Source organism: Astyanax mexicanus, chromosome 8 (genome assembly GCF_023375975.1).
Source record: "Astyanax mexicanus isolate ESR-SI-001 chromosome 8, AstMex3_surface, whole genome shotgun sequence".
NCBI classification, from domain to species: Eukaryota; Metazoa; Chordata; class Actinopteri; order Characiformes; family Acestrorhamphidae; genus Astyanax; species Astyanax mexicanus.
In genome coordinates this window covers 7,738,242-7,752,150 of record NC_064415.1, presented here as the reverse complement: position 1 = coordinate 7,752,150, position 13,909 = coordinate 7,738,242, and the positions used below count along the sequence as shown (strand labels likewise).

The following is a 13,909-nucleotide window of genomic DNA, read 5'->3' as shown; positions in this document are numbered from 1 at the left end:
CTGGGCTGGAGCTGATCTGAAGGCCCTGTCCCACTGTGATTGCGTCTAAATATCCACTAAAGTACATCCAAATTTCAGTGGACGCAGTTTAGTAGATATTTAGTGGATATTTAGACGCAATATGGACGTAGTTTAGTGGATATTTAGACGCAATATGGACGTAGTTTAGTGGATATTTAGACGCAATATGGACGTAGTTTAGTGGATATTTGGACGACACCGTCCAAGTGGACGAAGTTTAGATGTTGCCGTCCACTTTAGACGCAAAAGTGGTTTTGGTACCTCCCAAAATTTTCGGAATAGACGGCGACTAATATGGACGTAATTTAGTGGATATTTAGACGCAGTACAGACGTATTTTTGTGGATATTTGGACGGCACGTACAGGTGGACGTCAACGTCCATAAAAATATTTTTTGCCACCTCCTCCTCCTCCCGGTCTGGTCCAGCACATGGAGGAGTATGTTCTGCTGCTGCACCATCACTGCAAGGAATCTGTGGTCCATGGTTGTGTAGAAGAGAATAGATGTGCTCTCTCTTGTAGCTCAAGAAGAAATGATGATTCACTAGAAAAAACAACCATATATAGTTGGAAGTCGACGTCCAAAAAGTGGAAGTCGACGTCCAAAGAGTGGAAGTCGACGTACAAATTTGGAAGTCGGCGTCCAACTTCAATTTAGACGGAATATGGACGTAATTTGGACGCACTGCGTCCATTTGGACGCAGTGCGCCTATATTTTGGACGCAGCGCGTTCACTCAGTGGACGCAGTGTTTTCTGATAAATTTGGACGTACTTTAGTGGATATTTAGATGCAATCGCAGTGGGACAGGGCCTTGAGGACAGTATAGATGGTTGAGCTGAGTTGAGTGCTGTTTGAGTACAGTTTCTATGGAAGATAAGGCCAGATTTATCCTGTGTTTGTTTAGAATCAGACGTGTTGGTGGTTTTGTTTAGAAGCATACCTAAAACAGCCAACCACATTGCCAAAAGTCAATTCTATAAGTTTTGAGTTATTATCTTGTGATTGAAGCTACACAATTGCCACAGTGGCTCATTGTGCTCATGGTAAGGTCATATGAATTACTGGAGAGGACTGATTTAGAGCTTTTACACCAACATAAAACCGGCATGTTCTAGTTCTTAAACCTAACTTTGAACCGGTTCCCTGCATTTTTACCAATAAAAGTAGGTTCTGGAACCAGGAACGATGTGACATTTTGAAGGTTCTACAAAAATTGGTGAAAATGTGGGCTGGTTCACTTAAAATCACCACAGTTCTTATAAGCCTGAACAGAACTAGTTCAAAAACCAGAGATTTGTTGGTGGAAAATCACCATCAGTGGGTACAGATGGATGATATTTCCTGGTGATATGATAAAACACTAAATTAAAAAAAAATATTTTAAGAATACACTACTTCAACAAAATGAAAAATCTATTTTATTACTGCATACGATTTGATACGGCACACCACTAACTGAGATATTAAAAACTACAATCCACAGTGAGGGGAGGGTGGGGGATGATCCTCTCTGCACAAGCAACAAGCAGGCTGACTACATTTGCTGAAGGGCGGGACTTTATCCTGGAAAAGGTGAGAAATCTCATTCATACAGCAGCCAGTGGACTGTCTCCTCATTAATAACATCACTGTTTTGTTTTGCGAGGTTGTTGCTAGGTGTTTACAATGGGGCACTGCATCACATCAGATACCATGAGGAAAATCAATATATCATTATAATATGTGCTATTTTATTTACTTAATAAAAGATTACTAAAAGATGGACTGTCTCTAAAACCCATCACTCAGAAAAGGCAGAAAGGCAATAAGCAAAATTGCCTTTTCTAGACAGTCAAGCGATATTAAAAATAAAGGTAATTATTGATCAGGTTCTTCTTTCTCAATAAACTACAGCTTATCTCTGGCTGATGTCACTTTTAATCAGTTATTGAGTGGCTGAGTGAGCTGTCGGAACAGGAGGCCACCACATCACACACTGATTTAAAGGACAGTTTGGGGAAATTGTACAGTTAGGCTCTTATTTAAAGTGTTACTGATCACACTGAAATTTTCTTTTGATTTAGTGTTGTACTACATCTACCAGGCTAATGTAGACTGTGGGTTGGTTTTCCAGGGATAAGGTTTAGTCAGCTGTGTAGTCTACGTCTAGGCTTTACCCCTTTACTAAGGGAGACTACCTCTATATACCTATATATTTGTAGACACCCCTTCTATTAAATTGCATCTATCTTGAAATTAAGTCACGATATGTTGACTGACGAGCATAAATTAAGCTACAGCTGATAAGTTACATTAATACTCCATTTGTTTTGAGGGAATTCAATCAATAAAGATTGGAGCTACTTTGAGCTTGTTGTTAATGGTATAAAAATAGCCATTCATGGGTAAATCTAAGCCCCTATCATTATCATAAATGCTGCATGAAATATAATAGAGTTCGTTTTTCATACCATATTTTCAAATAAAGAGCACTTGTTTCAGTCCTAAACTCCCTATTGTTGGAACGCCATTGACAGTTCTATGCTGTCAATGGTGTTCCAGCAAAAATAATAGGCTATAGACTCCAGTAGATCAATGGAGAGTCATAATTTACTGTGATTTACCTCCATTCACCTGCACCTCACTTCCCTCAGCTGATCCCATTCCTCATTGGGATTCCCTCAGACTGGTGAGTTATGCAAAAACCACTGGCATTTTTGGAAGGAGTACTGTTTTCATTGGCTACTAATCGCTGATCGTAGAGCGTAAACCTAGCCAGGCCCCTTTTGAGGGTCTCTAAAACGGTCCGATATCTCCATTAGATCAGATATCTCCAAGCCTTTGGAGGATCCGGGAGCGGCGTTCCAGCGCAAGGAAGAAAAATAAACATCTCCAGATTAATAAATAACATTCCAAGCACTCTCAAACTTGCAAGATAATCAAACCCTGACGCCAGAATCTGCAGGAACAGCGGCCGGGAGTCAACAGGAAGAGGGAGCGCACGCTGAGAAGCCACTGTAATTAATAATTACCCTTTCCAAGCTGTTCATCAGAGGGAGGAAAGGTAGCACCAAACCCAAATCCCTCCAGTAACCCCCTCAGGGCTGCAGCTAGCAGATAGCCTGGCTGGAGGGAAGCGTCTTTGAGAAGATTGGAGGATCTCCAGCCATGGGGGGGTCGGTGTCAACATTCGGCCAAACAGCCCGGCCTGATTAATGATCCTTCAACCTCCAGCGACAGCAGGAGTACCATAAAGCGCAGCAGGAAATGCAGGCCCTGCGACGGGAAAGGCCGTTAGCCAGGAATGTGACCTGGCCCGTGGAGGTGGTGGTGTGAAGCCTCCTGTCATGACCAGTGTCCAAAAACTGAGAAACAGAGAAACTGAGGAACTGAGGAATGGAGAGAAAACACATCCAGAGCACCAGAGACCAGGGGAGACTGCTTAATTATCATCACTGATAACGTCAAGGCCATCAAGGCAACTGGAGACTTGGGTGTTGAACGGCCAGACTAGACTGAGATACTCCCTGTTCTACAGCTCTTTCACTGCTGAAAGGAAGTATTTGAAATATAGCAAACTTAGATACGACCTAGACTGTTTAGAAATCTGTCAAACTCATTTCGTTAGTGCTGAATGGAGCTCCATCAATCTTAGAGAACACACCAAGTCCCACTGCTCTAAAACTCAATACTGGAGAACTTCATACCCTTCTATCTCATGTATGGTGCAGTATATGGTTGGTGTGGTGCAGTGGATAACACCACCGCCTGCCAGAGGGTGCAAGCTACCATGTGGGAGACTGGGGTTCAATTCCAGGTCTGGGTGATTGAATTCTGTGCTACACCTACTGTATTAGAGTCCTTGGGCAAGATTGCTAACACTACATTGGCCCAATACTGTAATATTAATTGAATTATATAAATTAGGCATGGTACCAATGGTTCACATTGTTCACATTGTTCATATCTGCTTCAGAGAGACCTATTCTATTGGCAGTACTTCTCTACAGGACCCTAGACAAGCTGTGCCACCAATGGGTGCAATTCAAAGTAGCTGAATGCATTGATTAGAATTAGAATTGATTAGAATTCTAACAAAATTATCTGGACACCCTCCTAACAGGGGTGTGGTGAGACACTCATCTCACGAGACGACACAAGACACAATATTGGGTTCACGATACCAAGACGAGATTTTAACTATGTATATAAACAGCTCTGGAAAAAGAATTAGAGAGCACTTAAAAATGATGAGATTCTTTGATTTTACCAAATTGAAAACATCTGGAATATAATCAAGAGGAAGATGGATGATCACAAGCCATCAAGCCAAGCTGAACTGCTTGAATTTTTGCACCAGGAGTAAAGCAGCATAAAGTTATCCAAAAGCAGTGTGTAAGACTGGTGGAGGAGAACATGATGCCAAGATGCATGAAAACTGTGATTAAAAACCAGGATTATTCCACCAAATATTGATTTGTGAACTCTTGAATGAACTTATTAAAAACCTGTAGCTGAAGCTAGCATTATGGGATGTAAACAGTGTTTTTAATAAGCTTCTTGTGCACTTTTTAAGTCATTAATGCCTCGTTTTAAATGTCAGGGCTCTCTCCGGATTCTAGCAAGGAGGTGTGGAGCTACTTTGAGCAGGATAACAGTGGAAAAGCGATTTATCAAATTTATGTGTCACCCAGTCTCAAGAGTGTTTGGTCAAACTGTTAAAATTTCTGGATCTCAAAACGCTGTGGGAGAACAGAGGTGAGCTATTCATCAAAGGTTCACCTTGGCCTCAAACATTTCTGACTTAATTTCAAAATAACAACTAATTTTCTAAAAACTCTCACTTAATGACAAAATCCAGACTTTTGAAAAAAATATATATAAAAAAACAAAAAAGGCAGATTTTTTTGGACCCGATCTAAGCTCTAATTTACATACCGTCATCACAAGACTTCTGACAGGTCTGTGTAGATAACACAGAGCTCCTCCAACATCATGTTCTTGTGTTTTATTGTCCCTGAACTTCAGCTGGACCAGTGGAGCTTCAGTTTGCCTCGCTTTGCCTCCAGTTTTTCCTTCCTGTTGGTTCTGAGCATTTCTCCTAGGGCTGCATTTAAAGGCCAGCTCGACACGGACCCCCCCGCACCAAACAAAACCGAGGAATCTGGGCGAAGGAGTGCAGGGAGGGGCGAGCTGCTATTTTAGCCGTGTTTGTTTAGCTCTGCTGGAACTTTAACGTGTATTTGTCTCCCCCCTGCATGAGACGTTATGGAAAAGGGGAAGAAAACACACACACACATCCGGAAACAACACACACCACTCGGGCTCGGCGGCGGATCCTGCGGGCCGTGTAACAGCTCCTAAAGCGACTCCAAATTACGGCCTCCGACACACCAGGCCAGGAGGAATGCGTTCCAGATTTCTTCTCTCGTTCTGGTGCTTTCTCTGTCCTGTTTTCACTCTCATGCTCGAGTTATGCAGCTATCTTAGATTTACGCTGCTTTTCTATGAACTTTTAAGACTTTTAAGAAAATCTAGAGAAAGCTCTTTAACACCTTAACTTCAGAGGAGCTTTAGAGGGAACTCCAGGCTCAGGAATGCCACTTTGTTGTTGAGAAATCGCTGTAGTAGCCTGTAATGGATCACACATGTCAGCGATATGGCTCCTCGCCACACTAAGGACACGCTACACAGGCTCTGCAAAGACCCCCAGTCTCTGGACCACTCTCAGCCATGGCTTTGTTCCCCCCAGATTCCTCACCTGTGTTTAAAAGCCCTCAGAACCAGAAAATACACTCAGCTCGCCTGTTTCTAAACGCTCCTCCATGACCTCCTAGCCGGCAGTGATAAACACAGAACACTCAGTTCCCCAAAGCAGCACCAAACGACCAAACATCAGATAATCAAAGGTTTTCTCTGCCAAACAAACACAGTTTAATCTTTCACAACTCAACGCAATGTTTTCAGTTTTACAAGGATTTCACTAAGAGTCTATCTTATACAGAGAAAGAAGCAGAAAAGATTGTCACTTTGTCTCTGTTTCTTTGACAGGATAAAAATGTCCAAAAATGTGTAAATCATGACTAATTTGCTCAATTTGTTGACTTAGTATCCTAAAATTAATCTTTAAATTGATCTTAAAATCATGACTCATTTTTTGTATTATTTTTATAAGTGTCCTAAAAAAATTTAACCATATTCTGACTTACATTCAAACATTACATACATCACTTACATACATTTTCACTCAATATTCTGAAATAGTTTATTCTACTATCAATTCATTAAAAACTCCATATTCTGACTTTTCTTTTTATTTTAAATTTTAACTTAGTGTCCTCAAAAGATTCGTATTTAAAAAAAAAACTCTAACTAAATCACAAAAAAACATGAATTATTTTCTCAAATTTCAGCCTAATCATTTTCAATTCACAGGAGACATTCCCAAAAAATAAAAGATAAAAACTACTCATTAGTTTAATGTTCTGACAAACACAAAATCATTGCTTAATTTCTATTTTTTTTATTAGTATCCTGAATATACTAAATATTTATTTATTAAAGTTAGTGTTCTGAAAAATACTTATGTTCTCAATATTTTGTCTTAATCCCAAAAATCTTGACGCATTCTGTCAAAATTTTGATGTAGATTCCTTTAAAAATACTCAGCAAAATTCTCATCTACCTCAAAATCATAACTCAAATTTAGATTTAGTATTTTTTTAAATGCATATTTTCTTAATATTTTCATTTGATATCAATCACTACTAATTTTCTTAAAGGTCGACTCCAGAAACATGACTATTTTTATGAATATCCTGACTTAAACATTGACATTACAAAGATTGTTTTCTGACTCTATTCTAAAATAAAATTAAAAATCATCTAAAATCATTAATTATTTTTTAAAACTCAGACATAACGAGTTTCGAGTAAGTATTCTAAAAAAAAAATACTTATTTCCTGAATATTTAGATTTAATCTCAAAATCACGATTCATTTTCCCAAATTTTAAATGCGTTATACTTTAAAAATACTTTGCAAAATTCTCACTTTGCCACAAAATCATAACTCTAGTCCTGACCTAGTGTTTTTTTTATGTCTTATTTAATCTCAAAATCATGTTTAATTATCTCAAAATTTTAACTTAACTTCAGAAACATTAATACTCTAATTAAAGTTTCAGCTTAATATCTTTAAAAATTAACTTTCCTGAAAATTTTATTCAAAATAACTGACTACTTTCTCAGACATGTAAAATCACAGAGAATAATGACTCAGCATCTTCTAAATGTTCTTTTTGTGAATTTTACAGATTAGAGTTTATTTTTAAAAAGGTTTCTAAGGTTTTAGTGAGCTGTAATTATAACACAGCACTGTCAAAAACAGAGGAGGAGGATAAACACAGGTGAGTTCTGTACAACAGAGAGAGAGAGAGAGAGAGAGAGAGAGAGAGAGAGAGAGAGAGAGAGAGAGACCTTGCTTCATTATTGGAGACTTGTTAGCTAAAACTTTAGCCTTCAGGGCACAGAAACAGCTACTTCCTCACTTCACTCTTCACCATTCAAACTCTGCAGGAGTCTTTTAGAGAATGAAGAGGTTCATTTAACATTAAAATAACCACAAAAACATGATTTTCCTTCATTTCCTCCACTGTTCTCTGGCTGTGAGGTGATTGAGTTTTCATTTTAGCTTCATATTAGCATCAGTTCTGTACGTTTTTTAAGCTAACAAGAAGAAAATAAGTGTCAATGCTAATGCTAATGCTAAATGCTAGTTACATGGTAGCATTCATTCACTGCTGGTCTGAATGAGCTCTATCTCTTAGACTAGTCCAACCCACTCACCCCCCCTTCCACACACACACACACACAGCCTTGGAATCCCTCCTGCTTTGCTTTGAAACTCTCCAGCAGTCTGTAAGAAGTGTGTAAGAAAATTGTGGTAGACCTGTTTGTTGGTTTGTTGTGTTGTTTAATGACATAAATTAGTTAAATACTGACCAAAAACAGTATAAATCAAGAGTATATAAGAAATACAAACCTTTAAAACTCTCCAGCAGTCTGAATGCATGTAAAAAGTGTAGGACCAACCACTGGTAGACCAGTTTGTTGGTTTGTTCTTTGGTTAATTATGTAATTAACGGATATAAAGACCAAAAACTGAAGAAAATGGGAGGATCAGCCTCTGAAACACCCGCTTGTTGGTTTGTTTTGGTGTTTAATGACATAAATTAGTTAAATACTGACCAAAAACAGTATAAATCAGAGTATATAAGAAATACAAACCCAAAGACTAGGAATATATCCATCTTTAAAACTCTATAGCAGTCTAAAAGCATGTAAGATTTGTAGGACCAACCACTGGTAGACCAGTTTTGTTGGATTGTTCTTCTGTTAATTATGTAATTAACTGATATAAAGACCAAAACAAAAAAAAAGTGTAGAATCAGCCTCTAAAACACCAGCTTGTTGGTTTATTTTGTTGTTTAATTACATAAATTAGTTAGATAATGGCCAAAAACAGCATAAATCAGAGTATAGAAAAAATCCAAACACAAAGGCTAGGAATATATCCAGTTTTAAAACTCTACAGCAGCCTGAAGCATGTAAAAAGTGTAGGACCAACCACTGGTAGACCAGTTTGTTGGTTTGTTCTTTGGTTAATTATCTAATTAACGGATATAAAGACCAAAAACTGAAACAAACGGGAGGATCAGCCTCTGAAACACCAGCTTGTTGGTTTGTTTTGTTGTTTAATGACATAAATTAGTTAAATACTGACCAAAAACAGCATAAATCAGACTATAGAAGAAACCCAAACATCACAAACACCGAGTTTAGGAAAACCTCTAGCTTTAAAGTCTGACAATGTGTAAAGATCAACCAATAGTAGACCAGTTTGTTGGTTTGTTGTGTTGGTAATGATGTAAATACATTAAATAATGACCAAAACCAGTATAAAACAGAGCATACAAGAAAGCCAAACCCAAAGATTAGGAAAACCTCCAGCTTTAAAAGTCTGGAAGTATTCAACATCAACCAATGGTAGCCCAGTTTGTTGGTTTGTTGTGTTGTTAATGATGTAACTTAGTTAAATAACAACCAAAGACAGCATAAAACAGAGTAAAGATGAACCTAAAAATCACACACAGCCTTGAAATCCATCCTGCTTTGCTTTGAATCTCTGCAGCAGTCTGGAAGTGTCCAACATCAACCAATGGTAGGTAGCCCAGTTTATTGGTTTGTTGTGTTGTTAATGACGTAAATACGTTAAAAAATGACTAAAACCAGCATAAAACAGGGCATAGAAGAAACCTGAACCCAAAGACTAGGAAAACCAGCTTTAAAGTCTGCAGAAGCCTGGAAATGTGCAACATCAACCAATGGTAGACCAGTTTGTTGGTTTGTTGTGTTGGTAATGACATAAATAAGTGATATAAAGACCGAAAAGAGCAGAAAAACAGAATATAGAAGAAACCCAAACAGTTTCTTCTATATAAGTTAAATATTGACAGAAACATAGAATATAGAATAAACTGAAACATCCTTAAGACACATCGTAGGAAAACCTCCAGCTTGGAACGTCTGCAGAAGTCTGGGAAGTCTGGTAGACCAGTTTGGTTTGGTTTGTTGTGTTGTTCATCATGTAAATAACTGATATAAAGAGCAAAAACTGCATAAAACCCAGAATAAAAAAATCCAAACATCACAAACACACAGGAAAAACTACTGGAAGTGTGCAAGGAGTGTAGGACCAACCAATGGTAGACCAGTCTGTTGGTTTGTTGAGTTGTTAATGATATAAATACATTAAATAAAGACCAAAAACAGTAGAAAAACACAGTTCTCATGATTGCAAAACTAACCCAAACTCTCTCTTACCTTTTCAAGATTATTTTAAGCTTTTCAGCTCCTCCTTTAACTCCTGAATCCTGAATCCCTCCAAAAGCTACAGAGAGGAATACCAGAGATGATCCGGTTCCACTTCCAGTTCTAGTTCCAGGAGGACCATAGGCATCCCCTCACTCCGGCCATCGCAGTCCAGTTTAAACTCCAGCAAACTCCAGAGCAGGTCCAGACAGTGGGGGTGGGTGGGTGGGTCGGTGGGTGGTTCCGTCTGAGCTTCAGGGCTTCAGGTTTGTTCTTGCAGGTTCTCAGATCAGGTTCTAGAGCTCTGAAGTCCAAGTTTGTGCTGTTCTGTTGTAGTTCTGGGCTGTATGTCCTTCATAGAGTCCAGCAGTTCTGAAGCAACTCAACTCAGCTCTCTCAAAACTCTCAGACAGAGAGAGAGAGAGAGAGAGTAACACACAGAAAGAGAGACAGAGAGAGAGAGAGAGAGAGTAACACACAGAAAGACAGAGAGAGAGAGAGAGAGAGAAAGAGAGAGAGAGAGAGAGAGAGTAACACACAGAAAGAGAGAGAGAGAGAGAGAGAGAGAGACGCCACAAGCCCTAGCATGAGTCCTCCCCCTCTGATCCCTCCCTCTCCTATCCCTTCCTCTCTCTCTCTCTCTCTCTCTCTCTCTCTCTCTCTTTCTCTCCCCTCCTCCTCTCTCCTGCCCCCTGTCTCTGGGCTCTTGGGGTGGAGGCTGGGGGGATTTGGGGGAAGGGGGTTTATAGGCTGGCGTGACGGCTCATGCTACATTAACAGGGTTTTTATACACTTTTACTGAGATAAATAAGTGAAAACACTGTGCAGAACTGATTGTCTCAGATTTGAGAAAAGCTAAAGCTTTAAATCTGATCTCACAATGCAGAAAAATGCAGTATTTAGACTAATGTAGTTGAATAAGTGAATATTACGAATGTTATATATGATTATTTTAACTTATTTTGAGGATTTGTCCGTGTTCCAAGTTGTTATATCTAAACTCACTTCACACATTTTGCTAACTTTGCACTTCGCGAAAACGCACATTTATCTTTATACCACACTGTAAACCCACAATTATTTTGAACTCAAACAAATTAAGTCTGCTTTATGTAAAATTGTATATTTTGGGGCTCCAAGTGGTCCAGTGGGCTGGTTTCAATCCTGTTCATGCAGCTTGCCATCAGCTGCCGGAGCCCTGAGAAAGCACAATAGGCCTTGCTCTCTCTGGGTGGGTACAGTAGATGGAGCTCTTTTCCCTCATCTCTCCTAGGGTGATGTGGATCAGCACAAAGCTGCATCTGTGAGCTGATGTATCCGAGTGTTAGCGCTGTGATGCTACTCGGAAATGCTACAGCATCAGCAGCTGTTCAGAAAGAGGCGGAGTCTGACGGAGGCATGTGCTAGTCTTCACTCTCCTGGTGTTGGGAGATAACTAGTGATAGGGGGAGTCATAATGAGTAAGTAGGTAAATATAAAACACACTTTTTAAATTATGATTTAATTTATTAAGAAAAGAAAAAAACAATCCTAACCAATCTATTCCTGAGTGAAAATGTTTTTGCCCCCACCTGTACAAGTCTGTCCACATGAAGCAGATAAAAGATCTCAAAAAGCAACACATTATGAACATTTAAAAACAGATGATAAAACCATGATCATTGATCATCTATCAGTCTGGAAAAGGATACAAAGTTATTTCTAAAGCTTTGGGACTCCAGAGAACCACAGTGATTCACTATTATTCACTAATGGAGAAAACATGGAACACTGGTGAACCTTCCCAGGAGTGACCGTCGACCTAAATTACTCCAAAAGGGCATGAACAACTCATCCAGAAGGTCACAAAAACAAAGAACCCAGAACAACATTTAAAGAACTGCAGCCTCAGTCAAGATCAGTGTTAATGATTCAATAATTTAATTCAATAAACTAATTTTAAATTGGAAACAATTATTTGGCTTAATTTAGCTGTTAGCTAATCTGCAACTAGAACAAAACAGCATTGCTGGATAAAATGAAATAAATGAAATAATAGCTTATATTCATTTTGTGAACAACATTTTCTTTATTACAAAGATCAACTCAATATATTTAGTATTATAGCAATAGGTAAAATAATCCCACTATCTGCAGGAGGTCAAAGGTCATAGGTCGCCATCAAGCTGCCGGCACTCAGAGGGAGCACAATTGGCCCTGCTCCCTCCGGGTGGGTAGATGGCGCTCTTATCCCACATCACTCCTACGGAGATGTCTGCAGCACAGGGCGTCTGTGAGCTGATGTATCAGAACCGAGTTGCTGCGCTTTCCTCCGAGCTCGCTGTAATGCTGCTCGACAATGCTGCATGAGCAGCAGTTTAAAAAGAGGTGGTGACTGACTTCACATAGTCTTCCCCCTCCTGGTGTGTTGGGGCATCACTAGTGATAGGGGGAGTCCTAAAGAGTGGGTTGGGTAATTGGCCGTGTAAATTGGGGAGAAAATGGGAAAAATTTGAAATAAAATTATAAAAAAAAAATAATAATTATGCTAGACCAAAATATTATTATATTACTAATTCTTTAGAAACATTAAGAAAATGTAAAATTCTAGATCACGTTTCATTTTAAAATTACTACACAAAATACTGTACTACAAATTACCCACATTACCACTGAATTATTAATAAATATACACATTAGATACAGATAATAAGTGTTTAATTACAGACAAAATCAGAACTGAAAGGGACTGTGATGTTTAGAGGAATGCTGAGGGTCGCTGGACGTCTGGACGGCAGTCTTGAAGTGTGTGAGGTTGAGTTGTGAGAGGAATGCAGGGTTATGTAACAGGGCTTTGTGTGGATCAGTGTCTGATTACTGAAGGAGTGTCTGAGTTAATCATTTACCTCCAACACAGACTGACTTTACTGTGATCCTCACTCTGACTCCAGTCATATTATCAGAGTCTGACTCCAATCAGGAGCAGAGGTGTCAAATAATGAAGTACAAATACTTTGTAATCTTAGTTAAGTAGAAATATTGATTATGTAAACTTTACTGGAGTGATTACTTTACATTTTCACACAATTATCTGAACTTTCTACTCCTTTAATTTTAAAATCCCCTCGTTACTCCTATTTCATTTCAGCTTGTTTTTTTTTTATTCCGGCTTCTCATCGTTCAATAAAACCCCTATCCAGATAAATCTCTCCATCCAGATAGAGTGAATCTGATTGTGATTGGATGTAGAGAAGTATAAATATATACCATTCCGACTCCCTATTGGTTTATACTGTGATCCATCACACCTGCACACGCCCCCCCCCCACACACACAGAGACACACTCCAGCAAGAACATAGCAGACGTATGTAGTCTAGTATGTAGATGATCCGTGCAGAGACTCAAGAGAACTCCAGATAAACTCCAGTCCAACTAAACTTTAATATCTATAATATATTTATATTCTACTAAAATACATTCATTTATAATCAGCATATATGCAGCTGAAACAGGAAACAGCCTAGTGCAAAATCCAAAATTATATTATCAACATTAACATTTTAATAATAGAACATTATAGTCATTATGGCTTTTAGAAAAATGTGTTTTGGGGAGGGGGCGGGATTTGTGCACTATATAACTCTGTGGTCATGGCTTAAACTTTTGTTCTTTATTTTTTTCTCCTTACATTACTTTTACTTTTATACTTTAAGTAGTTTTGAAAGCAGTACTTTTTAAACATTTTTACTTAAAGAATAAAAAGCTTGAGTTGATGCTTCAACTTCTACAGAAGTATTTTAAACTCTAGTATCTATACTTCTACCTAGATAGATAGATAGATAGATAGATAGATAGATAGATAGATAGATAGATAGATAGATAGATAGATAGATAGATAGATAGATAGATAGATAGATAGATAGATAGATACTTTATTTATCCCAAAGGAAATTACTACAGAGTAATGAATGGAGATACTTTCACTACACATCTTTGGTCAGGAGGAATTATTTTTGGAAGGTCATCTTGAAATATGATTGGATGACAGACAG

At 38.5% G+C, this 13,909-nt stretch overlaps 1 protein-coding gene across 2 annotated transcripts in view; it reads right to left on the bottom strand.

Moving 5' to 3' along the window:
• LOC103043776 (tensin-3) overlaps positions 1-10,330 on the bottom strand; it is a 92,503-nt gene extending 82,173 nt beyond the window's left edge. Inside the window, exon 1 of one of the 2 annotated variants that reach the window (XM_022662036.2) lies at positions 9,889-10,330. The gene's annotated coding sequence lies outside the window, so the exon portion shown is untranslated. The remainder of the gene's footprint in view (positions 1-9,888) is intronic. The other variant, XM_022662037.2, reaches the window with a different exon arrangement.
• Between the last annotated feature and the right edge of the window lie 3,579 nt (positions 10,331-13,909).